The sequence below is a fragment of the Cricetulus griseus genome, chromosome 2 (genome assembly GCF_003668045.3).
Source record: "Cricetulus griseus strain 17A/GY chromosome 2, alternate assembly CriGri-PICRH-1.0, whole genome shotgun sequence".
In the NCBI taxonomy this organism is placed as follows: domain Eukaryota; kingdom Metazoa; phylum Chordata; class Mammalia; order Rodentia; family Cricetidae; genus Cricetulus; species Cricetulus griseus.
The window spans coordinates 272,333,421-272,360,722 of NC_048595.1; positions in this window are offsets into that span (position 1 = coordinate 272,333,421).

Below are 27,302 nucleotides of genomic sequence, written 5' to 3' on the forward strand. Positions count from 1 at the left end.
GCCTTTTCTCTTGTAGCTGATGGAATTTTGTGTAACAGCATGAGTCTTAATGTATTGTGCTATATTCTTGCCACTTCTAGGAACTTTCCCTTTGATAAACATTGTTTGTGTTGCTCTATTTAAAATCTCATTATCTCACAAAGTTTAGTTAATCCATTCTGTAAAAATTGCATTAAAAAAGAGACTATTAATACTTGCCATGGAGCAATCCCTGTTACTTCACTTGTGAGTGTTTTTGTTTGTTTATTTGTTTTTGTATTGTGTGGTGTGTGTGTGTGTGTGTGTGTGTGTGTGTGTGTGTGTGTGTGTGTTTTCTTTTCTTTGTTTATGGCTTTATCCATTTATCTGAGTAATGAGTTCTCATTTTAAAATCTTGAGTTAACTTTTTTGTAGATTTATTTATTATACATGTGTGCATGCTTCCCCCGAATGCATGGATACATGTGTACTATATGTATGCCTGATGCCCACAGAGGTCAAAAGAAGGCATGGATTCTCTGGAAACTGGAGTTGTAGATGGTTGTGAACAACAATTTGGATGCTGGAGATTGAACCTGGTCCACTTAAGAGCAACAAGTAATCTCAACTGCTCCAACCCCTATGTTAATATTTTTCATCAGACCTATAAAGTTTACAAATAACTTTATTGGTAACTCCCTACTGTTGGCTATTTTTAAGTCAAGGGTGATATACTTAAAGATCAACACCACCTAAGTTATCTTCTCTTAGGAAGCTGTGAATGAAACTTGGAAGAAGAATTTCAGATAGTATTGTCTGTCTCCTTGCTCTTATGCATTTCTCCACAGAATCCAAATCAAAAGATTCAATCTATCTGTCTTTGTATTGCTCAAATGAGTAATGTTAGTAGGGGCTGGTGGTTTAAAATGCTCACCTCCAGCAGCTGCACAGGATGGATCCTAAGAAGCTCTTCCTCCCAGTGGATATCAGTTACCACTGAAATTCCTGAACCTCATATATACTGTGTTCTTTTATGTATACACACATAAATGTCTAGTATATGTATATATAACTGGTAAGATTTAATCACATACCTGATAACCTAAGAGATTAACAATGATCAACAATACAAAAAATAGAATTGTTTACTATAATGAACTTAACGTGAGCATGGCTTTCTCTCTCTTACAGTATGTTACTTGGTACTCACCTTTGTTCCAAGGGTGATGTAAGATGAAAAGCCTACATGACAAGAAGTGAGGTATGACATCATCCTGAAGACACATCACTAGGTTGTGTTAATGTAATAGTCTTATGAACTCAAGCATCAGGATCTTGCCACAGTCAACCTGAAAGCTAAGACAACAACTGAGTGACAATGGGCTGTTCTGTGGACAATGTGGATGTGCTGGACTAAAGAGATGGTTCACATTCTGGGTAGGACAGAGTGGGACAGCATGACATTTCATCACCCATCATCACTTATGAATTCCTCATTTCTGGAATTTTCCACTTAATATGTTGAGACTGTGGCTAACCATGAGTGACTGAGCATGTGGACAATGAAACCATGAAAAAAGAGGGGTGACATTATAAATGAGTTGTTCAGACAGCGGCCACTGTTGTACTTCAACTTTATTGTTTGTCAAGTTGACACATGAACAAATCAGAGTGATTGTTTTGGTTGTTTCCAGTCACTGCTGGACAATGACACATCTTATTTCACGTCACAGAAATCCTGGACTTGTGAAGCCGCTTGCATGTCATCTCTTCAGAAGATTCCATTTCAACTTACTTGAAAAGTTCCTTTAGGCCAGGTGTGTGAATTCAATCAAGTAGCTGTTCTCGGAAGTCCCGATATTCACTTCCTTTTATCCCTCTCTTATTTTTATTTCTCCCTTCTCAGCAGCTATTCTCCATATTGGCTAATATATAGAAGAGTGACACCCACTCCTTGTTTCTTTGTCTTCCGTCTTGTACATATCTCATCTCTAATGCAAGTTACACCGTACCTTCTTCCTTCCTGTGTCTCTTTTAGGATCAATGTGTATTGTGAGGATACATAGTGGGGATACCCCAAAGTTTCTCAAAGGAACCTGATAATTTGAATGTTCCAAATCCCCTTCTTCCTTTTTGTTCACATAGCTTTGCTTCTGCTGTTCACTTTGGTCATCTGTCAAGGTTGGAATCTCAGAGAGAGGAATACCAAAAAGTGAGTGGCACTGTGTCCCCAGGCTTAGAGTTCCAGTTCTGGTTTTTATTTTTTTTCTCACACTAATTATACTGTGACCTTAAATGTGCCACATAATCACCCAAGCATCATATTCTTCCCCCACTAAAGTAAAGGGGTTGAACTAGATGTTCCTGGAGAAAGTTCCTACTTTGACATTAACTTGTTACACCCTGACTAAGATATTTCCTGTGTGGTTTCCAGTAGCACACAGTAGCCCTTCTGAATATTAGGAGTGGTGCACTTGATGCCTAGGAGATGGTAACTGGTTTTCAATGGTGCTGGTTATTTGAGAATGATTTGCCTTGACGAGTCTTCTAACAACTGCCCATGTAGAGCCTTCATTGTCCTTTCAGACTCAACTCATACACTTCTGTCCAGAACACTAAATACATAGAAAAATCACTTGGCATGACTACATGTTTGCAAGCATTCATATTTATAACTCACCATTGTAATTTTGGAACGTTAGAGGATTTGTGGTCAGCCTTTAATATTCTTTGAGAGTGTATATGGATATATTTGTTCATGATGGAGCTTGATCATCTCCAAATACAAGAAATATGAAGCTTTCAAAAGCAAAAGTCTCTATCTAATTTTAGGTAGTCTCTCTTTCCTATTTGTCACAAGTCCTATTTTTCTCCTCACAAATGCCCAGTATTTCCTAGGGCCCAATATTTCACGAGCTCTGTGGCATTGCTGTGAGATGGGTAACAAACCAATTTCTATTTTATGGATACTAAAATGAGGAAGTGGAGAAAGTATGTGATCCAAGGCAGCACTCCAGCAGCTCAGCCAGAATAAAGATCAAAAAAGAAAGAACCCAATTCCTCTGTGAGTCTCCTATGTTGACGAGCAGAGCTCCACAGCAGCAATGAAAGATTCTGAGAAGCCAGCAGCCCACCGTGATCCTTTTAGGAAGTCCGTATGTGAGCTTCTCCAGTAGAGACAGAAAGCTCTTAATTCATGCATACTTCTGCCCCATGTTTTCCATTGCTAAAGCATTCTTACTTGTTCTTCATTGTGATCCACAAGTAGATTCCAGCACTTACCATGTCCTGCTTAATCCTGGCTGCAGCCTTCTGTCCAGTTGTTAACATGTTCCACTCATTAGCTTTCCAGCCTCGATTCATCCTAAGGCCTGTACGAAGTTAACGTTCACAGGCCATGCTTCTTTATGGGATTTTATTGTGCCTGTTTCTCAACATACTAACCCTGTCATCTTCTGCTTAGGCTTATTTTTTGATTTTTGTTTTTCTATACAGGTTTTCTCTTTGTAGCTTTGGAGCCTGTACTGAAACTAGCTCTGTAGACCAGGCTGGGCTCAAACTCAGAGATCCACCTGTGTCTGCCTCCCCAGTGCTGGGATTAAAGGTGTGTGCAACCACCACCCAGCCTCTGCTTAGATTTTTGAGGCTTTCCATGCTTAGACCCAACTCCATCATTCAACTATCATTTCCCTACTATGTACCCAGTCTACAAGCACAGGACTCTGGACTATATTAGGATATTGTGTTTATAGTTTCTGCTTTCTATTCAGAGTTTGGTTTTTACTGTTTTTTTTAAATTTAGTTCAAGTGGTCCTGTAATTCCCTTGTATAGCTCAGGCTGCATCAAACCCCTTCTGATTCTTCTGCATCTGCCATCTGAGTGCTGAACTTACAAGCACGTGCCGATATGCTTAGCTTTACTTGCCCTTCTGCGTCTGTTCACTATGTCCTGTAATTCTCATACCTCAGTTGACCTCGAAAGCCTCTGTTGATTTCCACAGCTGTACCAATATCTTTACTGCTAATACTAGTTATCTCTGCAATTGAGTATCTCCTACAACCACTCTCTCTTTGTATTTGTGTACCACTCCCATCCTCTTAAACCATTAACCTTTGGGAGGGACAAAGATTGTGTTGTATTTTTGACTTATTAATAGGATAGAGGATGCTAAAAATCATAAGTAAGTAGAGTGAATGGAGTCATTAGTTGTTCAAAAGTCAGTGGATTAACTTTGTCAGTTGTATCTGTATGAGAGCATGGGTGCTTTGAATAGAAGTTTTGTTTTGTGGGAAAGGGTGGCCACAGTTTGGATTAAAATACAAAATAAAGTCCATGTGTCAAAGGCCTGGGATCCAGCATGGCTCTGTTGATATGTGTAAATTTTAAGAGGTCATCTAGTGGGAGGTTCTATGTCACTGGGAGCCTGTCTTTTCTTTCACTCCTTTCTCATCCTGGCATGAGGAGAATTATTTGCTTTGTTACTGCCATGTGCACCCTGCTATTACCATTTGGTATCCCCAGTAAGAGGCCTAAAACTAATGGGTTTGCTTGAACATGGCCTGGGAAACTCAAAAGCTATGAGCCAGATTTATCTTTTATCTTTATAAGTTGATTTATCTAAGGAATGCATTATACAGTTGAAGGCTGATAGAAGGATCATAGACAAGGAAGGGAATATATAAAATACATTCTTGCTGTTTGCTTTTCTACAGGGCAGTTTATCCTCAACAGTCAGCTGAATTTTTAGTACCTCCCAGAACACTGCATCTTTTAACCAGAGGCTGTTTTGTTGCATATGAAAAGCTGTATCTGGGGCTTGTGAGATGACTCAGTGGGTAAAATAATGTAAAAAATAGAATTTCATAGCAGTTATCCTCTCAAGTGAGTTTAGGCAGGTGCCAAGAAAGATTCCTGCCCGATATATCACTGTGTTGGGTGAACAGACATCACTAACCCAGATTCAAAAGGGCCTCTGTATGAGTGCAAGCCTGATGACCTGAGTTCCTATCACTGGAGCCCATGTAGAGTAGGAGACAACTGTCTTCAGAAAATTGTCCTCTGACTTGCACATGAGCATCGTGACATGTACCCTTTCCCTATAATGATAATAAAATTTTTAAAGGAATATCTTCCTTGTCAAGGTAGTATAGCATTTAATTTTCTTTCTGATTGCTTTCTCATGCTCTGCACATCCTAAACCCTTGTTTTTCATTCCCTATAAATAATTCGCAGCCAAATCTTTAACTTGGATAGTGCATGAGCCATCATGGCATACAACCAAGGTTCATTCTTCACAAGTGGCTAGGATTCATTTGAGAATGTGGGTGAAATAACAGAAACCTTTTTCTCTGGGGCAGATAAGGTGTGAACAGATCTTACCACAGAGGAAATTTTTTAAATAAGCAAGCTTCATTTTGTAAATATTATTTTGATCTGGAAGTCACGTAACATTTAAAATGTCCCAACTTTTAAATATGACCATGTCTTCCAACTATACAGGGTTGTGTTTATAAACTGTAAAAAAAAGAAGTCATATAAAAATTCATAAAAACTCATACATAAGTCCCTTTGAGTCTGGATTAGAGATGCCCGTTCATCTGACACAGTGGTCTGTCCAGCAGGATTTCTTTCTTGGCATCTGCCTAAACTTATTTGAGAGGATTACTGTTGCAAAGGTCTATTTTGTAAATGTTTGCACATATTAAATTGAAACTTACCTTGCTGTATTTCTAGCACTGCTGTGCACCCCGGATAGCCCACTTAGGCAGTACAATGCTCTCCACATGATGAAATGACTGATAATCTATACTGTCCAAACTGTTATGTCCTGGGAGGCTCTGAACATAAGTGGTTCCAAACACTAAATTGTGCACTTTATTTAGGTTTAAATGTAAAATCTCATTTGGCTACTGCTTACTCTATTATGCAATACAGCTTCAATACTTTGCAAAGTACAACAGCAACCATTTTCCCATGATGGTTATCAGAGTTTTTTTTTTAAAGGTAGATGCTTATATTTTCTAAGATATCTTTGAAATTTCCCCAGTAGTAGGTTTGCATGATAGTATTTATTTGGTTCTATAATTTTTCCTAGGTGTTCCATAGAGTTATTTCACAACTATAGATTATGTATACCAACATGTAAACTGCAGAATTTGGGGACATAAAGCATGAGAAAATTTCATGTACAGCTAAATCTTAAATTTTTATTAGTGTGCATTTATTGTAGAGAGGGAAGTTTTTAAAAAATGGCATCTTTGTTCAAGAATATCATATATAAAATATCCAAGTTCACTTCCATTACCCTCTGCTGTCTCCTCTCTCACAGTGCACTAGTCTGTTTCCTCTTTCCAAAGTGCTGGCCTTATTTTCCTCTGTGTGTGTGTGTGTGTGTGTGTGTGTGTGTGTGTGTGTGTGTGGTGTGTGAGGAGAGAGAGAGAGAGAGAGAGAGAGAGAGAGAGAGAGGTCCTTTTCATTGGCATCCTTACCAGGATTTGTGGATGTTTTTCTTTTTTGTGGTGATGAGGTATAGGAGCTTATGTAGCACAGGTTGGCCAAGAGCTTTCTTTGTAGCCTAGGCCGGTCATGAACTCCTATTCCTCCTTTGTCTATGTCCCAAGTGTTGGGTTTACAAGTATGTACCCTCACAGCTGGTTATGAGGTTCTGTGGAATGAACACAGGATTTATGCTTACTAGGCAATAAATCTACTAACTGAGGTCCATCTTCAGCTCAGGTTGTTTGTTTTTCAGTGACAGACAACCTGACAGGTGGTGGAATATTGGTGTAGCTTTGATTTTCCCATCCCTGATGGCCAAGGATGTTGAGCACACTTCATTGTATCTGATGGCCACTTGCACTTCATCTTTATAGATTCATTTGTTCATTTCTTTTGCCAACTTACTGATGGGATGATTTTGGGGGATATAATATTTTTGTTCTTTTATCTATTTTAGATATATTAATATCTTGATATATATTTTGATATATATTTTTTTACTCCCATTTGGCTGTATGTGTCTTCATGCTGGTCACTGTTCACTCTTTGCAGAAGTGCTTAGACAGATATTCCATGTGTTCCATGCAACCCCATTTCTCAGTTCTTTCAGACAGCCTGAGCAACTAGAGTCCTTTCCACAAAGTCCTTGCCTGTGTCTACATCTTGAAGTGTTTTACTCTAGCAGTTTCAGGGTTGTTGATCTTATAGGAAAGTTTTTGTTCTATCTGAATTGATTTTGATATGTAATGGGAAATGCAGATGTGATTCCATTCTTCTACATGTGGAAGAGCTGCTTTCTCTCCACTGAGAAGGCTGTTTTTTCCACTGTATGTTTTTGACACCTTTTGCAAAATTTAAGTTGCTAAGATGGCTATGGTGACTCATGTCTATAACCCAGGCATCCTTGGAGGCAGAGGCAGGAGGATTGCTATGAATTTTAGGTCAATATAGGCTACACACAGAGATGCTGTCTCATAGGTGTTTGGGTTTATTTCTGGTTTCTCTATTTTGTTCCATTGACCAGTACAAGACATGAGATTTCAAGAAATCTTTGTGAATTGTGGCGATTTTGACTTCCCAGAGACACTTGACAATGTCTAGAGATGCATTCCAGACTTCATGTTTGAAGAACAGAGTGATTACATATTTAGTGGAGTGGGGACAAAGATGGTGTGACCATTCTGCAGTGCACAGGATTGAGCTACCCCACAAAGCTTACCATCCTAGAGTGTCAGTGCTGCAGAGGCTGAGGAGGTCTAGTTTATGCAAACCAGAGAAATATCACTTTCTTCAGCACATACAGAGTTCATTCACTTGGAAAGAAGGAAAATGAATGAGGTAGATGGCTGAACCAAACCTGTTAAAGCATTAGTAGCTGCATGTGTGACTGTAGAGTCCTTCTGGTATTCCGTGGCATCAGTGCACATATCAGTAAGCCTATGGATGTAGGGCATCTTCTAAATGTCTTTATTTCTCCCCCTTCTCCCTTGGAAGCCATGATTGCAGGCCTTGTTATTATCACTGTTAGATCATGATGGTTTTAGCTCCTGTTTGAACATCCGCTTTTCATCTATTCCTTTCTCTCTCACTTTGTGTTCTTGAGACAGGGTATACCCTCATAACCCAGGCTTGTTTGGAACATTCTATGTAGTCCAGGTTTGCCTTGAACTTCCAACCTTCCCTACTTCAGTCTCCCACATGCTAAGGTTACAGGTAATCCTCTTTCACTTTATATTCATATTAGAGTTTTCTGTTGTAATATTTATAAGGAAGACATTAGTTAATACAAGAGTCTGGCTGAAAATGACTACAGAACATTAGAAGATGATTTCTTTCCCTCTGCATTTGGTGGGACTCCTTTCCCTAGAAATGTTTTATTTGGTAGTGTGTGAGGCCGGCTAATCTTTTCCCTCATCTTGAAGCAGGAAATAATTATTACAACCTGGGGAAAGAGCCTGGTGAGCTAGCCAGAAGGAAATCAGACACTTACTGAAATGTGCCTGCTTCCGGTTCAGGCCTAGCATGAAATTACCCAAGGTTCCTAAGAAGGTTCGTCAAATCTTGGCAATTCTCTTAGTAGTCTCAGAATCCAAAAGAAATGTACAAGTGGTACCTGGCTTCGGATTTCTAATGTGAAAAGTTATAGCAGGCCAGGCAAGAAGGAAGCTCGAAAGACTGAGAAAAATTCCTGCCTGTTTTTACTTTGGATAACTTATTGGAAGAGGCAATTGACAGAATCGAACCTCTGGGGAGACACATTTCACTGAAAGCCACGAGGCCTTTCACAACACATGAGCATTTTCAACGGGCCTGGCTGCCATCACTACACCAACAATTTCACATTGTTCATTATCACATTGTAGCCAAAGGCTCCCACATTCAAAGCCAAGATGGGAGCAGAGGGAATGCTCTCCCTGGAGGTTTTAAAGTTCACATGAGAGAAGAATGCATGGGACATTTCCTATCAGGTTCCAGAGACTGGAAAAGAAAGTATCATGATAAAAATCAAGAGGGGGAGAAACCTTAAAATACTGTTCATGAAATGAATTATGGCAGATTGTCTAGGTCAAGGGAAAAGTTGTATTTTTGGGTTCTAACAGCAGTGCTGGACTTTGAAATAAAAGGAGGTAGGAAACTTTGTCCTGATTCCAGCAGATCCAAGGTCTGATACACTGCACAGAGTTTTAAAAACTCTTTGCAAATCTCTGTCTATGCACTTAGTACCAAAAGCTTGCTTTGCCCACATCCCAGGGGCCCTGGCTGATGGCAGCCTTGCTAAGTCAGCAAAGGAGACTGCATTCCAGTGCCTTGTCCCTTTTAAAGGAGCCACATTCTGCCAGAGCCTTGGAATCATTAGAGCTTCGTGATAAAATTTCTGGCAATTTAATTAACACAAAGACATTTGAATAGTTTCTAGTGTTTTGTAATCTTCTGTCTGAGTACCGTATAATCAAGGACATTCAACTGGAACAGAATTAGCTTGCTTTAAAGACACCCCAAACAAATTCATACAAGCTGAAGTTATTTAAGCATGGGCGCTGAGAAATGGATATGGCTAAAAAGATGAATAGAATTTCTCCACAGTGTCTTTGATTGAAGGGAATGCTCCTACGGTGTTATTGATCTCTGGGATAAATAAAAACACTGGGGTTTAAAATTACATTGATTATTACTAACTACTCCTTTTTCACTGAGAGCAATACAGGGTCCATCAACCAAGATCTATAGCCACAAATCAAAGGCCATTTTTCAGTGTTCAAAACATGGAAAAACATATTGTTACTAAATTTATCTTTTCAAGCACCCCATCACATAGGTAGCAATGGCTGTCAAAGCTGACACATGCTAACATGAAGAGTAATGGCAAGTTATTCTTTCTTGGTCCTTTTTGGTAACTGAGCATGCTAAAATTGTGATTGATACTTAGCTCCAAGTGATTTCTTTCCTCCACAAAGGTCAGGGTTTTAAACGATTTCCCCAAGTTAGATTTAAAATAGCGAAGTGGAAAAACATTATAAATTTACCCTAATTATTGATGCTAAAAATCAACTTTCAAAATATTCCCAGGGAAGTCCTATCTTTGGGCTCAAATTACCAGGAAATTGTCCTAATTGTTTCAACAAGAGATTTGTTCTTTAAAAATACCCTGGAGTGCTCTGTTTGGGTAAGTGTGAATGGAGATTAATACCTGGGAAAGTTGAAAATCCATTTCACAACATACCAGCCTCACTATTTCTCTTTGGATTAAAAACCAAGTGTGAGTCAGGGCTGAACCGGGTGTGTAACACCAGTGCCAGTGTAGAAGTCTAGCAAGTAGGGACTGCTGACTCTGCAGATAATTGGTGCCCTCCATTGGGTGAACTGGTTATTTGACTTGGGGAAAAAATTGTCCAAGGGGCACAGGAAAAGCTAAGTGATGTCAGTGCATGGATGAATGATGAGGCCAAGTTAATAGTATACAGCACTCTTTTCTAATGCCAGGTTTGTAGAAATGAAGTTGCAGTATTTTCCATAAAGCTAAGAAGAAAACCTAGTCTTTCTTGAGAGGTGATGGTTTAGTGATCTGCTTGACTGGCAGCAAAATGAAGCCACCCCATTTGATAGCTTAAAAAAAGACAAAAAAGAAAACTTGAAGTTGAGTGGGTAAGATGGTGGTGGTAGATCTGGAGGAGTTGACTGGGACAAATATGATCAAACTACATCGTAGGAAATTAATAAAGTATTATTTCTAAAATGAAGCCATCTCTTCTTCCTTTTCTGGATCACTCATATACAAATGAAGACTTGCTCAAAGAAATTCATGGTAGACCTTGAAAAAAAAAAACAAGTGGAAAGAAATTACTGCATGGAGGCTGGAGTCAATTTAAAGTTGAGGGCAGTAGAAAGTGCTTGGATCAAGCAGCAGAACTGTATTTTAAAAAGACCGGGTAATTTTAAATGATCAATAACAATATTTGCAAGCCAGCACGCTGAGTATGGAGAAATCAGATCTCGTGTTTTGAAGACCAAGTGAGTGATTGCAGGTGTGCATCTGTGAGGAATGTTTCTACTACATTTATCATCATAAACCAGCCAAGGCAAATTACCTGCTTTTCCTGACTTTATGTGAAGCATGAGAAATTAGTCACTACTCATGGCCTAAGACGAAGTTAAATGTCTGACATGGAGCTCTTTTGTGCTCCTTTCCCATTAGCTAAAGGATAGAAGTATGAGGGATGTGCTGGTTTGGGTGGGGATCCGATGGAGAAGATGGAAAAGGCAGGATGCTATAAGGGATTCCATTTCGAGGGTTTGGATAGTTTGTAGCTGGCAACTGTGTTTCCATTACCCATTAGTAAAAGAGTGAGAAAAGACCATGAAATGCCAAATTATGATGTCAGCTAAATGCCTGAGGTTTAACGAAGGGATGGGGAGCCCAGGGGCTTATTGTATTTCTAATACATATTTGTGAGCATACAACTCAGTAAAACCTTCTTTGTCTCAGGATGTAATGCTAGTAGGATTATGGAGTTTACTTTAAAGATTGCTTATAAAAATGCTGGATGAAATTTAAGGTAAAAATGATTCAGCATTGCCAACAACTGGTTATAGGAATTAAGTTATTGAAGCCTTCAAGGAAGCAGGTCTATCTGGAGCTCCATTCCAAGACTTTGGTAGTGGGGAGCTTAAAGAATATTTTGGTAAAGGAGCTGGACTCACAATAGTTCATCATATCAGGTATTGAAGACAGAGTACTACCAAGGCTGAATGACTTTCAATGACCACTTCCCAATTCTTATTGTGTAGCGATGGGCTGTCTGATCTACAGAATAATTCTTAGACACACAATTGAACTCTTTTTAAGTAGCCTGATGTTATAATTGTTTTAACCAATGACTTCTTCATCCTTCAAATTGCAAAGTTATAAGCAAATACCCTCTATTTCAGTGGATGATTTCTTGTCTACTAACAGTCTCTTGATAATAGTAGACTATTTGAAACAGTTGGCTACCAAGTTGTGATCATTAAACAACTATGTGTCAGCCATTTAAACTTCATCAGTAACCTATACAACTAAAGCCTACTCATTCCTTTATTAACAGTTGAGATCCCTAAGATAAAAATCTTCAAAAAAATGAAAATAAGAAAAATAATATCCTTCTTTAGCTAACCTTTGCAGATGAGTCATAGCTAAATAAAAATATGTAATCACCATTAGGATTCTTGTTACATTAATGTGTGTTGATCCTCATTAATGTCTTAAGTAATAACAGACTAACCCACTGTTCCCAGCAGTGTTAGCATGAGCTACATACACTCAGAGAAGCAACAGTGAGGTATGATCTGTGGCTTCCAAGAACTGTAATGTTGGTAAAGTGCTCACATTACAGGTGGGCTGGGTGTAAATGCAAAATGTTGCCTTAATGTCTCCCACCTGGAAACAAGAAATATTCAGTAGTCATTTCCATCCATCTCAGGCGGAGCTTTACATTAATAAGGTAATGCCTTTAAGTTCTCTGAGGTTTGAGGGAGAGAGGCGCACTGGGGAAAGAGTTGTTATTATTTCTGAGACCTCCCGTCTCAAGCCAGCTTAAAGGCAGAGGCTCCCAAGGTGGTACTGTAACAGCAGCACTAATAATGTGCAGTTACAGCGCATCTCATGTGAGGCCCTCCAAAGGCATTATACATGTTCATTCATTAAACCTGAACACACCCCAGAGAGAGGTTAACTGCTATGATACCCTTTTATGCCAAAGTAAATGAAAACAAAGGGGGAAGCAAGTTAGTGAAGACTGTATGATGAACCTGTGATGAAACAGGAACAAAGATCTAGTGTTCTCTATTGAGCTGCTGAAAGAGCTTTCACATTGGCATGAGCATTTAGCTCTACATATGTGTGTTTAATTTTGTGCTGCCTTATTCTAGAAAAAACTAAAGATCACTCATGATATATATGATATAACTAGAAAACATACACTGAATATAAGTGATGGGAGGACAATGCAAAGAAACATCAAGAAAAATAGATGATGTTTGCGATGGAATGCACCTTTATATGAATGACATCTTGCAAATGTTCTCATTAAAAATACATTTTTATATGAAGGGAAGCATGTTTCTCCTTTTCATTCTGTCTGTGTGCCTTAGGTGGAAAATAATCTGGATCTAGGAGAAGAAAGGGCTAGAGAAAGCATTAATTAAAGGTTTGGAAAAGTAGACTTCAAGCCAAATTGTAGAGCAGGGAGAGAAGAAAGAATCCTTCTTCATCTAGATAGCTACTCTCTAGGGCAAATGGGGAAGTTGACAATTCTCTACCATCTGGAGAGGTGACATCAGAAACAATGAAGCTTACTAAGAAGAGCCTTGGGCAGTGACAACAGAGACAATGCTCTGCTCCCTGCAGAAAGGTCAGCGGTTATGAGTGAATTGACACAAATGGGGTGATGGCCCAATCTATTGTGTAGGCACACTGGTGTGGTGCAAGGTCTCTTGGGCAGCAGCTCATGGGCAAACAGGGCCAGCCACAGAGTGCTGCCACATGTATAGACAGCACCAGCCCAGGTGGCCAAAGTGTCCACTGAGCCAAGATACTGCATGACTCTGTCCCTTTCTGATAGTGTTTCCCTCGGCTTCCAGCATGCCACCTACTCTGTGAAAGCCCCTTTCAGCCCCAACCCCATTTCTCTAAGGCTTTAATGAAATGAAATATATCTAGTGGACTAGCATGGTTTTGATAGAATGATTTCTCTGAGGTAATCAACATTTAAGTCTTTGCAGTATTATCCTAACCTCATTAGGAACTGTGTCTGAGGTGTGCGTGCGTGTGTGTGTGTGTGTGTGTGTGTGTGTGTGTGTGTGTGTGTGTGTGTGTGTGATCGTGCACGTGCGTGCGTGTGTGTACACATACAATACATTTTCTTATTCTTATTCCCTTGAATCCCTGACTAGCATCTAGAGACATAGCCTTACATGAGGTGGGGACATACATGGATGGAACCTAGATATAAAGCATGAAATTCAGGAGCCTAAAGCCCTAATTCCATAGCCCCTGATGTCCAAAACTATCCCTATTTCTTGCACACATCCACTGAAACTTGATTTCTTGTGTTCACTGCAAAGTCTAGATTCCTGTTCTTTCGGAGTTAGTTCAGTTCATGAATCAACCACTCAGCTCTCTCACCTTTCCCATCTGCTCCAAACCACTTAGCCTCCATCTCCTTACAAAATCTCCTCACTCAAACTCAAATTTTGTAAACAGCAAATTAAAATGCTTATTAAAAATTTATACATTTATAATCCAATAACAAGCTACTTTATGATGGATACTAACATATTCCTTGTCAACTCCTCTCCTCCCCTTTCTTTTTCTGTTGTCTTGAGAAAGAATCTCAGTACACAGCCCAGGATGGAGTAAAACTACTCAAATGGCTTTTTAGTATAATTACTGGTAGGGCCCCTGTTCTCACTCGGAGCTTCATGAGTACAGTTTTACTGTTCACTCTTATATAGGCATTCTTGTTTTCTGAACTCCTACCAAAAAGACCCAGTAAGCTTTGTTTGTTACATTCTAGGGCTGCATTGGCTCTCATCTCCAAACCTTTCTATCTTATTCTTGCAAACTAGGTCCAAAGGCTCTGGAACCACACAGTCAGATTTATCCCAACAATGCTTACAATCACAACACCAACTTTCTATATTGGCTACCTCTGACAAATTGCCAGAAAGCAACCAAAAGTTTAATAGTTAGATTAGTTCACAGTTGCAGAGGGCTTTCAAATCTGGTCCTGCAGGAAAGTGATGGTTGAGCTCCTTACTATGAGATTGTGTAGCAATTTTATTGAGTTGTAGATAACCAGAGAGCAGAGACAGCAATATGGTATCAGAAGCAGGGATGCTAACTTACAGAGGCCCACATCTAGAGGCCTGCCTCTAACAGACAAGACCCCCCTCCCTCCCAAAGGCTCCCCAGATTTAAAATAGAGTCACAAGATGGGGTTTCCACATTTAAAGCATGAGTTTGTATTATCAGTTTTATCACCATCATTATCAGCACCAACATCAGCACCATTGCACTCATGGTGTAGACCTTTATAAGAACATATTTTAAGAAAGAAATACAGAAGAATGAGAAAGTCAAAGCAGCTGAGCTCTAGAGGAAAAAACGAAAACAAATCTTGAGAAGAAATTCAGAGAATAAAGCAAAAGTGCATGTAAGAGAATTAAGATTCCAATAGAATAAAATGTTGGGTTTGAAAATAAGATTAAACAAATGAGTTCTAAAATAAAAGATAAAAGTATGGATCATTAAAGTTGTAAAACTATAGGTGATTAAAGAATAAGATAAAATGCTTAAGCTCATAAGATAAAAAGTTTAAGTGTAAAAATAGATAAAAAACTAAGGATTAGTAGGAATTAATCACTAAGTAGGAAAAATTAAGGCATTGAAACTAAAAATAAAGAGGATTAGGGTGAAATATGTTAAGGAGAAATTATAGGGCTTCTGAAGAAAATAGAGAAAAAAAACATGTCTCTGAGCATTTAAGAAGTGAGTCTTGTTTGGAATGTTCACATCCTGGGACAGCACCATTCAGGAATGAAGACTTGGGGGAAGAGGGGATGATGGGGATGAGTCCTACCCTGGCTGGAAGCACAAAATCTACAGGTTGTCTGCTGTGCTTTGTCTGAGCTAGCAAAAAGCAAGTCCTCAAGCAATGGCGAGTCTAGATACCTTGGATGTCTCTGATCCTAATGACTACAAATCATGTCACTTGGGAGTCTTGGTTGTCTGTTACAGGGTCTCATGTAACTGAAGCTGGAATTGAGTTCCTGGTCCTTCTAACTCCACCTCCCTTGTGCTGGAATTATAAATATAATCATATCCATCAGTCTTTCTTTATGGCAGTGGTTCTCAATCTTCCTAATGCTACCATTCTTTAATACAGTTCCTTATGTTGTAGCAGCCCCAACTGTAAAATTATTTTCATTGCTACTTCATAGCTATAATCATGCTACTGTTATGAATCATAATGCAAATATCTGATATGCAGGATGGTCTTGGGTAACCCCATGAAAGGGTCATTTGACCCCTCCCCCCAGGAGTTGTGACCCACAGGCTGAGAACCACTGATTTAAGTCATGGGACTTGATTTATTAACAGAGCTTATAGACGTCTTACCATTACAAGTTGGTGAAACAAGGGAATCTGAATTATGAACAATAGCCCTACTCACAAAAAATTATTTTTTCTACTTTATATCCTCTCAATTATTTGTAAATGCCTAATTTTTAAGATTTAGTTTTTATGAATGTGCATGTGTCTGTGTGTGCATGCTACATGTATGCAGGTACCCGAAGAAGCCAGAAGAGGGCTTCAGATCCTCTAGAGCTGGAGTTACAAGTGCTTTGTGAATGGCCTGACACTGGTGCTAGAAACCTAACTCAGCTTCTTTGGCAGAGCAGCAAACATGCTTAACTGCAGAGCCATCTCTCCAGTTCTGGAAATGCAGCTTAATAGGTGTGCATGTGCATGGAAAAAATGTCTTGGTGGTAAAAAGAGAATGATTTGTTCTTTTTCTTTTTTTTCTTGTCCAACTGCAGTTTTATATCCTTAAACAAATCATTTCCCCATTGTTAAAAGACCCACATTGAAGCCTAATAGCCACAATTCTGCTCTCTGCGAATGATTTGTTCTTTTAATTGTAACATGGTTAGAACAGCATAGATACTTGATGCTTGCCATTTCTACCATGGTATTATCTATGAAGTTGTTTCCCATAACCACCCATTTTCAAGATCTCTTGCATCGAGCATGATCTCTGAATCTCCTTGACATCAGATGCAGTGTAGCACAGGAATTGAGGAAACTGACTGATCCAGGGCTCCCCCAGGCTAATATCTGTCCTTCTTTCCATTTTGGGGACCTTCATTCTGTCTTCCTCAGCTAAGCCTTATTTTGTTAAACATGAGGTCATATGAGAATTTCACTACCTGGTCAACAATAAAATTTGATGCCATGTCTGTGAGATCAGTCATAGAACATGACCATATCACCTGCAAATTATTCTGGGAAATGAGGTGATCTACATCAGCCAATCAGAGCTTTCCCTGAGATTTCTCCTACAGTTAACAGAGGGGAGAAGTGTTTGGAAGTCTATAAAGCACTACAGACTTTGAATAGAGAAAATCCACAGAAAATGAACCAACAGGCAAACCTAACCCCGAGGGGTCCTGCACACCTCTGAGGCTGTCATGATCTTCTGATGTCAGCATGTGCACAAAGTGTCCCCTGGGAGTAATATCAAACAGAAGGAACTCAAGCCCTCCTCTAATGAGATTTGTTTTAAAGTTTTTCTAGTCATCATTTCATATGCTAAGAAGTAAAGTAACATGGGTTGGTATGGGTCATATTGACATGCAGATATTAGAACTTGTACACACCTTCAAATTCCAGGGCAGTTGCAGACATGAGTTTTGTAATTTACTGAAAAAAAAATATAATCCCCTTCTCTGGAACCCTATGATCACCCACTACCATTAGAACACTGAAGGCATTTACTCAGTACACATTTGGTTCTCAGTTGAGCATTTTTGATGACAAGAAGACTAGTATCCTTTATTTGAGCACTTATTTCAAAGTGGTGTTGACAGCCCCTTCATCCCAGGAAGCCCAGTACTGAGTCGGCCAATGCTTCAGTTAAATGCACACAGATTCTCTGTGGTGGGTTCTCTATTGCTTCCACCAATATTGAATTTCTTTTATCTGTTAGCAAATGGTTTTAACAATATAAATTTCTAACAATATGGTGATAGTTTAGATACAATATATTTATTGGATGCTGTATTATTATTTCATTAAAATGGGCAAAATGGCTCAGAATAATACTTTTCTGGGTAGTGAAAATATTAGTAAACATAAAAGCTGAGCTCCAACTATGCTTGGCAGTTTTCTATATATTATCTTACAGACCTCATTTCATCTTTCAGTGACTTGATGGAAGAGTTTCATACAACAGAGGAAGAAAATGAGGTTCCAAAAAGTTAAATAATTTCTTGGTCACTTAGCTCATCGTGGATAAGGCTGGGATTCAAGTCTGTATGTCTCTTGTTGCAAAACCCAATTTTCCATTATACTATAGAGGAATATGTACATGAACATTTGAATGAGGATATAAAGACTTGAAAAAAATGAAATAATCTAGGAAACTTTGCTGGTGCCTAGAAAGATAAATTTTATAATAAAATTAATGTGCTAACATTGGTTCACAAATGGTGAACACTGGATTGAATCACCCTGCTCCATTATTTTGTCTTATGTTTCTTCATATGGATAGACAATCCAGTATTAGCTCTTTAAGAAAAAGAAAAGCTAACTTTAAGCAAAAACTGCTAATCTAATGAACCAACCATACTCTACTGATATGACAGCAATTGTTAGTTATCATGTATGCCATTATCATATTTGTGATGATGGTGACTTGACTATATGATATTGTGCTAAGATACTTGGCTGAACATCATCACTGAGTGTGTCTGTGAGCATGTCTCTAGATGAGCTTAGATTTGAGTCGTGTTGGTGACCTCAGTAAAACACATTGCCCTTCCCACTATGGGTGGTCATGATGCAATTTTCTGAGGGATTAGATAGGGCAAAGAAGAGGAGGAAGACTTCAATCACTCTGCCTGACTCTTTGAGCTGGGCGTTAGTGCTTGGCCTAAGGGACAAGTGACTGGCAACTCTGGTTCTCAGGCCTGAGAACTGGGCCTGAACTATTTTCCTTGCTGCCTGGGATCTCCAGCTTGCAAATGGCTTCTTAGTGTACTCTTGCTCCTAAACATATATTCATAGACACTAGGCTATATGTTATTTCATTCTCTATGGGGAAGAATAATAAAACCAATAATAAAAACAAAATGTTGTTGATCGAAGCATAATAAGCACTGGCAACTTTGATCTGCACACGGCTAGATGTTTTAGGCCTTAAGGTCAATGGAGTCTGCTACCAAGCCTGAATTCTGCCATGCCAACCAGAGCTCAGCCACACCCAAAACATACACCAAGGGGCATGGCTGGATATGGCAAAACTTTACTTATAGACACTGAACTCTGAATTTCATTTCCTTGTCATATATTATAAAACATACTTTTAATTTTGCTGTTTTAAACCTTTTAAAATTTAAAAACCAAATTTAGGTCTATGTGGGTACAAAAGCAGACAGGTGTAGAGTATGGTTGGTTCATTGGACTGGTAGTTTTTGCTTCAAGTTAGCTTTCCTTTTTCCCAAGTGCTAACACTGGATTGTCTATCCATATGCTACCCATATGAAGAAACAGAAGACAAAATAATGGAGCAGGGTGATTCAATCCAGTGTGATTCTTTAGGACATTATTTACAAGGTGCACCGAGAGTAGCAGTGTATCTGTGTAAGATTGAAATTCAGTGTTTTAGTAATACAGGACAGACAGTCTGGTGGGTTTCCATGGATTTTCACATCGATGGCATATCCACCATACTTCACCATTTAGCCTTTGGCTATTAACCAAAGTGACTGTTTAGCTCAGAGCCTGTCCATTTTGGGTAACAACAAGAGTCTATTGGGAGACGGAGAAAGCCAAGCAGAAATTCGATGAAAGAACAGGCCAGTTCTTGGAATGCAGATGCTCAGGAAAGCCAGGGGACATGCCATTTGTGTACACTTTATGTTCCCGAAGTATGCATACACAATTTCTTGAATTTTTTGCATCAATCTATGTGGCACTCACAGTAGAATTAGCTCTTGATGGGTGAAACACACCTAAGTGATTTAGTTATGTAAGCGGCAGGAGTGAGCAGCAATTGTTTCCCTTAGGCAGGAAGCTAATACTGAGTGAGTGTTGCTGAAGATGAAAGCTAAACAGACAGATTTCAAAGCACTGGGGGAAAGATCTAGGGAAAATGAAGTAAGATCCAGGGCTCCCAGGGCTTTTAATAATCTCCACCACTTAGGCAAATCGCTGGAGACTTTTCTCACTGATGACTGGGTGCAGGCCACAGCATTTCTCTTTTACTTACCCTGCAGAACTGACTCCATTAGGCCCCACTGCCTCCTGGCCAAATGTTACCATAAAGCTGTTTGTAGTCACCGTATGGGACTATGTGGAATGGGCTCCCAAAGTCCACACCTATGTTAGGGATAAGTACTGAACTACTACAGGAGGTCCCGTAGATTTCCTAGGTTTCCTCACTGAAACCCATGTTCCTGATGTCTGGATCAGTCCCATGCTGGTATTCCAGCTATCAGTCTGGGGAGCAAGAGTTCCCCGATATTCAGGTCAGCTGTTTCTGTGGGTTTCACCAGCCTGGTCTGGACCCGTTTGCTCCAGTTACATCTTTTTGTTTTGTTTTGTTTTGTTTTTGTTTTTGAAGATAGGGTTTCTCTGTGTAGTCTTGGCTGTCCCGGAACTCACCTGTAGACCAGATTGGCCTCAAACTCACAGAAATCTGCCTGCCTCTGCCTCCCCAGTGCTGGAATTAAAGGCATGGGCCACATTTATCCATCTGAAAATGCTACTTTATCTTCTTTCCCTATTCATAAAATGTGAATGAATAACTGTATCGGTCACTCTAGTTATTATCTATGGAGTTTCTTTGCCCTCTTCTTTTTGTGTTGTGACTACAGCATGTAGTAACAAATTCTCCAGGTCACATTTATCTTCTATGTAACTTTGCAGAGAGTTATCTACTCATTCTCCCCAACAACCAACCCTTTCCTTTTTCTTTTTGCCTGTCTCCTTCAGTAGTCTCCCTCCTACAGGTTAAGATTTGGTGGCTTCTCAGCCTACACACATTTTCACTTCTACAAACTCAGTGTCGATTTCTTTGCCTTTCATCTTCCCGATTCTCAATAGCATGGACTGCTGTGGACAGCTTTTTTCGTATTCCCTTCCCTTTCTCTTCCATCATATTTCTGTCATTCTTCTGTCCTCATGCTACTTTTCTGTCCCTTTCATCTGTGAGTCCCATGCAGTCTCCTTCTTCCCTACAAAGCTATGGACTATTCAGAACCTCTCTCCCTCCCAGGCTACCTTCTTCCAGACTTAAAACCTGTTTTTGAGTGGAAAAGTTATCTGATTTTTCACTTTATCATTTTTGTTACCATCTTCCCAATCCTCTCAGTAATTCAAGCTGAAAGTGTCAACCCAGCCTGTTCCCTACCTTTTCTTGGTTCTGATCCTTTATCAGAACCCTTTATCCCTATTGCATCAGCTTTGGACTAGGCAAGTAGTATAACTTGTCACAGGGTTTGAATTACATGCTTAGGAAAGGTACATGATTTTGTTCATGCCAATTTTTTTCCTCCCATAAATGCTATATTCCAAAAACTGTGCTGTGCTTATTGCTGGGAGAATACAGTATCTCTTCTTTACTTAAATGAAGAAATAGTTAACAGTATTTGATGAGGTTTTAAGTAATCTTTACTAGAAGGGCATTTGAAGATTTTGTGTCACTAAGAAAAGTAATCATTAGTAATAAAGTGGTTCCATCCCTCTTTGAGGTGGTCTAATCCAGGTAGAGACAAAAAGAAACAACCGCCAGAGCAACAAAATACAGCCTCTTTATTGTATAACCATTGCTACATTACTGACCAATAAATACCATGGACATAGAGCATTAGACTCTGTTTCTCTTTTATGTCTTGCTTGATTGAACTCTGTAGGGAGGTTGTTCTTTAAGTTGGGAAGCTAGCTGGGATTGGCTCCTTCCTATGTGTGGGCCTCCAGCTGACTTCATATATGTTAGGCCTGTGGTCTGGGGTAGATGGAAAATGGCTTCTTGAAGAAAGCCTTCCTTATGGCCATGGCTTTCACACAAGGAAACTAGCAGAATCGGAAGAAAGTATTTATGAGCTGAGCTTGACCCTGGCTCACTGTTGCTGCTACTCAGGTCCTGCAGGATGAAGCAGGCCAGGTAGAGAAGTCCAAGGCCAAAGATCAGGTAAGCTCTTACCTTCCTCTGGGAGAAGAATTGCAAGATTACCTGACAAAATGTGAGCGTGTAACAAAGGGTAAAGAACTGGGGCTGCTAATCTGACCTACTATACTCCTCCAGTATACAAGATGGTGAACTGATTGCTCATTAGCAGAAGTTAATGTCTCGCTCCCATTGCCCCCTCTGCCACCTCTCCTTGTTTATCTGCAATAAATTACTTTGGTGAGAACAGGAAGTACCAAGACTCAGATGGAGTTGCCTTCAGCATACATTCCTGAAAAACACAACTCAGCTAGATCCTGAAGCCGGAATGTCCGGGTCCCTGCTCCCTAGTGACCATGTACCCTGGGGCAGGTCTGGGATGGGCTTGCAAGTGGGACAAAGTACAAGATGAAGAAATAAACTGGGAAATGCGTGGGATTCCTCCAGTGAGCTAGAGTAAAGCTTCTTGGGAGGTGGGTGAGTGCACCAAGATGTTTTGTAGAGGTGTCAGGAGGAGATGGAGGCCTGCCTCCATGACTGAGCTCCAATTGAAGGCCACTTTCATCCCCAAAGCATCTAACACACTTCACATGTCTGACAATATTCAGGACAGTCTGAATCAACATCGTTCAGATCTCTGATTTATCTTTTTTTTTTCTAATGAGGATGAATGCAATTTACTGACAGTAAATTATAAGAATGAAATATCCAGTATTCATAATAGATTTTGGAAATCAGACCTTTTTGGGGGGAGAAATGCTAATTTAGTGGGAGAATGCCAATTTAGCAGTAAGATTTTTTTTCTGACATGGGCAAAAAGAGGTTTTGTGATAATTCATAAATCATTTTAAATCTTAGTTTCTTAACATTGCCATTTTGGAAGACCACTTTGAGAAGAACAGGTTTGGAGAAGGGAGAAAATTTGCCTGGGACTCAGCACTCTTTTTCTTTTGAGACCCGCTCCTTCTTGGCTGCTGGCTGTGAGACTTTGGGCAGATTATTTGACCTCACTGAGGCTCAATATATCTATCTGTATGGTTAGTCCTTGAGTGTGCACTCATTCTAATGTTTAGATTTTCAGTAGATTTCACAGGTTGGTATTAGAAGACAACCCCCCCCCCCACCCCAAGCTGATATCACCACTTCCATTTCCCACTCAACAGCAAGCTCTGATCTAATAGGAGGAAAGAAGAAGTATTTTCAGGGAAACAATATACAGTTGTCAACTTTATCTTGTAGGCTTTTGGGCTCTTACTGAGACAAGCACTTTAAAGGCTTGTAAGGAAGAACTGGTCCTTTTGGGTTAGTGATTCCTGCAGGTGTCTTTCTCCTCCACAGAACACAAGTCATTATTTAAGTGCCTTGAGAAAGTTGGCTAAAGACATAATGCTTTGGAGAGAACTTCTGTCAAGCATAATGTGCCAGGCACTGGGAGAGCCTCCCTTTTCCAGTATCTTTCCTCTTTTTTCCATCCTTGCTGCCTGTGGCAAATAAAAGACAATCATGTCCCTTGCACCATGGAAACAAAATACAGAAAATAAACAGTGACTGATTAAGGGAAGTGGCTTTATTATGAGGTTAAAAAACAGTATCATCAATAACAGTAATACTGGAGAAACATAATAATGAATAATTAAACATAATAATAGAGTCATGATAATAAAAACCAATGAATAATGCAATTTTATTTGCAATGATAGGACTGTTCATTCTGATGACGTATTCTTGCTTCTGAACATCTCTGGGAGATGTGTAAGCACAGAGCAGCTCTTCATTTATTTTCCCCAAGAATGTATCTGTGAAAGCTGTGGCTCTATTTTCTTACCCCTTTCTCTCAATTCTGTCTCTACCCTTCTCATTTATGTAAAATACACATTCACTTCAGGTTTCCTGTGATGTCTGTATCCTAGGGATCACACCAACTATACAACGGAACCTGAGGAATGCCCCCATTGTGACTCAAGAAGGTCTTAGCAGGCAGGTAGGTGGCATCATGCTAGTTGGAACTCCTTGAACTTTCAAGTGATGGGGGATGTCCTTCTGTATATATGTTTTTCTTATTGATTGATGAATAAAACACTGTCTGGCCAATGAGGCAGGAAGATGGCCAGGACTAGGACGAGGAGAATTCTGGGAAAGGGAGGAAGAGAGAGCCCACCAAAGACAGTCGCCATGTAGACTGCCAAAGGAGTAACACGTCAGGGCATTCTCCGGTAAGCCAAGACCATGTGGAAATACATAGATTAGTAGTGATGCATTAATAATTAAGACAGAGCTAGCCAATAAGAAGCCCTAGCCACCGGCCAACAGTTTAATAATTAATATAGTGTCTGTGTCTTTATTTGGGGCAAGGTGGCTGCAAGAACCTCTGCAACATTCAGGTACTTGTTTACTCCCCTTTCTGCCCATACTATATGGAACAGCAAACCATACAGTACACAAGATGTATTGTAATTAAGATGGAAGATCTTAGAGAGTGATTGACATGTGTGAGAATCACCATCATTGAAGCTGCTATCCCTAACCCAAGTCTTCTTTTACCTACCTCCTGCCTTTAGGACTTTTGTGAAATCCTGTACAGTTTGGAAGCCTGAACAGTGTCACATTAGAAATCAGTGCCAAGGAGTTGCAGCCTCTTTGGAGGGTCCAGATTGCTTCACTGTTTAGAAAGCATAAGTAGGTTATCTGATTCTCCAAGAGGCAGAGGTGGCAGGGTAAATGATATCTTCTCCCCGGGCTAACAATGAGGCATAGATAATGGAGCTGCCCGCAGAGTTCCCTCCCTCTCCTCCCTGCAGACAATGCATGTCACACTGAAACAGAAATAATAAAAAACCTGAAGACATCGGAACACATCAAAGATAAGACCTTTGTGGTTTTGTTTCCGACAGATTTTTGTGCACTTGGCTGTTATTCACCTGATCTGCAAGTGCACATGATCATTCCTGCAAGCCTTAATTCTGCATAGGAACTCAGGTTTGGAGAAAGCTTCTAGTCAAGGGGCCAATGCATAGGTGAACGGATGAAAAGGATCGGGTAGGCTCTATGAGGAGAGTTTAGAAAATCCCTCCTCATTTTCAGCAGAGCATCCTTTGGTTTGGACCAAAAGAACAATTTTAGAAAGACATGAGGAAACAGAAGCCACTGTGCACATGGATTCTTTGTCCACTGAGTATTCTCTGGTTTTATCACCATGAATTTTCACAATGTGTCTGGTATGCACAGATTCTTTTTTTCATGAGTTGGCTTGGGGTGTTGTAGAAATCTTTAAATGTGTAAACTCATGCCCCCTAGCTTTGTAAAATATGCCTGGTTTGTGTGTGTGTGTGTGTGTGTGTGTGTGTGTGTGTGTGTGTGTGTGTGTGTGTATGTATGTGTGTGCATGCACACACGTGCGTTTTCCTTTTGAAGAAGTTCTATTATTCAGATGTTGCCCTCTTTGATACTCTAGGTTTATTGTCTTGTACCTCCACTTCACTTCATTCTGTCTTTTGAAGCCTGCTAAACTTTGTCTTATAACACTTAACCGTGACTCTTTATTCATTCCAATACAGTCTTTAGATCTAAATGCCTCTTTCTTTCCTGTCCAGTGTAATTTTGCCATCTTCTGCTTGACAGATGTCATCCTTAGCACCATTTTTCTAGGCATTTGATTTCTGAAACATCCTTGGAGCCTTCCTGGGTAGTCTTCAGACCCACTCTGTAGCCCAGGATCCCTTGAGCTCTTAATTCTCCCGCTTGACCTGGCAAGTGTTTGGATTATAGCCATGTATTATCATTGGTAACTCTGTTTTTTTTTTTTTTTCTAGAAATTTGTTCGGAGCATTGGACACCTTTGTCACGACTGTGACAAGATACCAGATAGAAGCAATTTAAGGGATGAAGGATTGATTCTAGGTCATGATTCTAGGAAATCACGTACCACTGTGGTAGGGAAAGAATGTGGGATGAACTGCTACAGTAGGCCATAGACAAGCAAACAGTAATCTTAGCTTGAACTAGATTCTGAGGGCCAGCTCTCACTGTTTGGCTCTCATCCAACACCCTTTTCAGTTCAATTTTACCCTTTAAAGCTGTAGCTCTCAACCTGTGGATCGAGACCCCACTGAGGGTTGATTATCAGATATCCGGCATACCAGATATTTATATTACGATTCACAACAGTAGAAAAATTATACTTGTGAAGTAGTAATGAAAATAAATTTATGGTTGGGGGTGGTTACCACAACATGAGGAACTGTATCAAAGGATCTCAGCATCAGGGAGGTTGAGAATCTTTGTTTTCAAGGTCCCACAACTTCCCTCAAATAGCCAGTGGGGTATCTAAGTGTCCCAAAGAATGAAACTATGGGGACATTTCACATTCAAGCCATAGCACCAAGCAAGGAGCTGAGGAAATGTTCATATGTTCAGAGTGCAGGCTTTCACTTAATCTTTCTCTTTTGAATAATAAATTATAAAGGGGGTGTGTAGAGTGCTCAGTGGGAGAGCATTTTCCTCACAGGCCAGGGGTCCTGGGGGCCCTGGGGAGTCAATTCCAGGATCACTACTGCAAAAGGAGTGAGGGAAAGGCAGGAGAGGAGGATCAGAGGAATGAAGAGAAGCCAGGGGAGAATCATTACCCTCACCTGGGCCTAGTTTTCCTGCATTGTGGGGCTCTGTTATTCTCTTAAGTGTCCCTAAGAAGTGCAGTTCTACAGAGTGGAATTCTACTGGCTATCTGGTGGCAAGAATGGGTCTCTTGATAGTCAGCCTCAAGTCTCTCTGTTTCTTGCTCAGCATGCTAGCTAGCTACTACCATAGAAATGTAATTATGTAATCTACTTTCACAGCTACTAGATGATTGGTGTTTCCAGGCTAGTCCAGAGTCTAGTATTACCCTCTCTCTGTTTGAGCCTCCTTTAGGTAGGCTGAACCCTCTGCTATTTCAGTTATTATTTATTCTTCTGATTCCTGAATTTCTTGTTTTAAACAGAGAAATGTCCTTTACTCCCCACTTTTTGATGATGTCTTGAATAGTGTTCTTTCTCTTCTTTTGCAATCCTTTCCTGCCAGTTTTGGAGGGAATATGTCATAAACAAAATATGTTAAAGTCTGTGGACACATCCAGAATTCCTTTTCTGACCTATTTTGATTCACTTTCTATCCATGCACATCAAGACCAGAGCTAAATATAAAATCATTTCTATCAGTGTTGGCCAATAACTGCTTCTGTATTTTCATGACTTTAAAACACTTGTTATATGTGGTCAAATGCTATATTTTCTATCTCTGTAATGTTTTGGGGATGTATTACTAGAGAAAGAAAAATGATTATGGGCCTGACATCTATCTTTGCAATTTCACAGAGAGAAACATGCTTTTTGGTAGTAGCATTGGACAGAGCAGAGCCCAGCTTTTATCATCTCTTTTTCTTT